Source organism: Priapulus caudatus, unplaced genomic scaffold (assembly GCF_000485595.1).
Source record: "Priapulus caudatus unplaced genomic scaffold, Priapulus_caudatus-5.0.1 Scaffold557, whole genome shotgun sequence".
Classification (NCBI taxonomy): Eukaryota; Metazoa; Priapulida; class Priapulimorpha; order Priapulimorphida; family Priapulidae; genus Priapulus; species Priapulus caudatus.
Window position 1 is genome coordinate 45,866 of NW_014577618.1, and position 3,631 is coordinate 49,496.

Sequence of the window (3,631 nt, forward strand, 5' to 3'; positions counted from 1 at the left end):
AATTTTTCTTCCCCCCCCCCATTTTTTGTGTTAACAACGCAGTGTTTGTGGCTAGATTGCTGGGAGGGACTCAGGCAGGAATCTGGAGAGGGCCTGTTTGATGATGGCATCCATCTCTGGTGTTAGATTCTTGTTTTCCCCAGTAAGGGTGGCAATGTCAATTGTCCGATGGCTTGGGTTGGTGTCAGTGCACAATCTGGCTATACGCGTTTGCTGTGTGTTTATGCATTCTTGTTCTGAAATCCACGACCGTTAACTTGAGTGACATTCACGAATCGAGGTTGATCCAAACCACAACGAGATGAAACGATAACACACCATTCTTTAATTAATTAATTTATTAAAGTAGAATCCTCGAAAAACTTTCGCAGAAACAACAACCCAAACATTTCCCCGACGACACGACACAACGCGACCCCCCCCCCCCCCCCCCGCGACGGGCTCAGATCGCTGTTAACTCCCCACCCCCACCATCACGACGGATGCACCGAATAGATTCGCTCCATACCAGAGACAATATGCCCCTATATGCCATCATCGCACATCCTTCGTGGAGACCGGGTGTGTGGGAAAGTCGCCCCACTAACACGTCATTGCATGGCGGGTGACGTCACAGGCCTCCAACATCCCGGAATAGTCGTCAAAAAATATAACTTTTCACACGCGCGTCAAACTCTCTCTCTCTCTCTTTCTTTCTTTCTTACTTTCTTTCTTTCTCTGCTGTACAAACTATTGCAAAAGATCCACTGAATCACTCGCTCACCTGCGAAGAAGTCGCGTCGAAAAAACAACAACAACGCTTCGTCGTCCTTACTACGAGGCAACGCAAGCATTTCTCGCGACACCGCAAGAAACAGTTCCGTATGTACAAGAAATCGCGCTTCTCCGTGAACGTGACGTCAGCTTACTCCACTCTGTCGACGCGTGTCCAGTCTATCTGACACACAGCTGCGACGCGTGTCCAGTCTATCTGACACACGGCTGCGATACGTGCGAAATACATGGCCACGAGTGGCGCCACCGACACTTCCACATAAATTACCACTATTAATTGACGTGGCTTCATTTGCCAGCTAATTTCCTCACTCGACGAGAAATAAGTGAATAATAATGCGCCGAGTATTACTCACCAAGACAATTATTATTTATCAAGACAATTATTATTTATCAAGACAATTATTATTTATCAAGACGATTATTATTTATCAAGACAATTATTATTTATCAAGACGATTATTATTTTATCAAGACCTCACATCTAACGGAAAAATGGCGATATGCTACCACAGAGATATGATTACTGAGATAACATGAAGAAGGACGCTAGCAGTAAAGGTGCCCTGCTCCTGGTGTACGATCTGCAACGATGCACTTCTAATTCTATCAATTCCATAAATGTACACTAGATCACTATAGATACTAGCTGTATCCAACACTGTTATTGTTATTGTAGATATATATATATATATATATATATATATCCCTTCAATAGCGTCTGCCAACTCCTCTCGTGTCCTCTCTCCTCTCCTTTAACCTTCTTCTCTGTGTTCTGCTCGTCAATCCAATTCTCCCTTCTCGTCATTATCTTTCTCTTCCTCTGCCTCATATGTTTCTCCCTTAGGCGCCCTCTTCCTACCTCGATCCCACCTCTCTCTGTCTGCCTCCTCATCTCTGGTCAAGTGCTCTCCAGTCTCGAACGACCCGCGCGCCTCTCCATATTCGCCCGCGCTCCCCTCGAGCTATTTTCTCTCGAATTGCGCCGTGTCTCACGCGCTGTGAGTACTTTTCCTTCCTTTCCTCTTCTCCTCCTGCGTCCCTCTTTACTCTCCTCTCGCTTCACTCTCCTCACTCGTTTCATCTCTGTACTCACTCCTCTCTTATTCTCTCCTCTCCTCCTCTACTCATTCTCTTATCGCCCTCTTCTATTTTTCTCCCTTTTTCTGTCTCCCTCTCTCTCCTGTCCTCTCTTTTCTCTCTCCTTACTCCTCTTCTCTCTGTGTGTCTCTCCCATCCCCTCCTCCCTCTCATTCTCTTGTGTCCTCCTATCGCCCTGTTCAGCTCGTCGACAATTCATTCTTCTCTCCTCTCTCTGCCTCGGTCTCTCTCCTCGTCTTCTCTCTCTTCATCTCCTTTCTTTCGCTTCTCTTCCCACTACTCTTCCTGCCCTCACCTCACCTCCCTCTCTTCTCATGTGCCCCTCGCTCCCCCCTCATGCGCGCGTCCGTCTCCTCCTCAGCTCGTCTATTTCGTGCCTCGGAACACACCGCCCGAGTGAGACGCAGGGCGCCCTTTCTCGGTCACTCTCTTCTTCTCCTCCATCTTCTCCACGGCCGCTTTTCACAGAAGTTTCACAAACGTGCTCTTGCAGCGTACAGCCTCACGGAACAAGTCCAACAACATGTCGCGCGCGTTGCCACTCCAACTGTTCTAGCCAATCCGCTGGCGTGATCTATCGGGCGGCGGCGGGGGGCGGGGGCAAAACCCAGCCGCGACCGCTGCAGCGGGGCGAGAGGAACAGTACGCTACCACCTGGAGCGCGCCGACCGGCGGCTCGCCGCTCGCGTTCCTCTCCCTTCGGATCTGACCCGTGCTCTCGCGTCCGATGGCGCCATCTGTATTCCACGTATGCGAACAACCGCTTTGCGAACTAAAGTCTCTCCGGTGAAATCTCGACGAGCTCTTTCGACGCGCACTTCTGTTTGTCTGCGGACGAACTTCGCCTCGTCTCTATCTGCACGGCCGAGTTCGCATAATTTTTTCGGTGGCGAATCTTGCCTGTGCCTTTGCTCGTCCCGTGTTCTGAAGACGGCCATTCCTCGTAGGCGTTCGGGTTGGGTTTCTCGTCCTATCTGCATCGCAATGTGCCCACAAGTTTGTGTTCATGATCAATCGTTACTCTACTAATCTGTACCCGTAATTCGGGGCCCGTTGTCGAAGTAGGAAATTAACATGCTTTTACGTGGTGAAAGCTATTTTCTTATAGATAGACTGCTGATCCCGAAACGGAGTGAATGAAAACGAATTTGGTTCATTGACTTCTAGATAGAAATAGCGGATAAGAGTTACGCCAGTTTCTCCACAATAGCACTATAGTTGAAAGTCCGCGCGCAGAGAGAGTAATGTACGACTGAACTTAAACGCTAAAGGTTTTCCGACATGGGCTGGCCTGCTGTGCTTTGTGCATGCCTCTTGCTGTGGGTCTTACTAACCGACGTTTCTCTCCAGAGCCTGGAGCGATGGGTCCTGTCCGTGTGTGTGTGTCGAATTGTAAGGTCATTTGCCGCTTGCGAGAGGTCACGATAAAGGCTCATTTGAGTGTCAAGGGCGATGGGCCGGGAGATGCCCAGTGTACATATATGTACAGTACAGGTGTATCGAAGCCCGCCGTTAACCTTCATTCGTCTGCACTAATAATACATTCAAATAATTGCGTATAACAAAGTAATATGGTGTAGATGTTTCTTATACGTTAACAATATATAACTGTATATATATACACACATGTATTATATATGTGTGGTTATAGAGGAAATATAATCGACATTTCTGTTCGTGGGTGAATTGTTAGCTGATGTATGTTATATAAATGCATACATAATATAATATATATATATATATATAAACAATACCA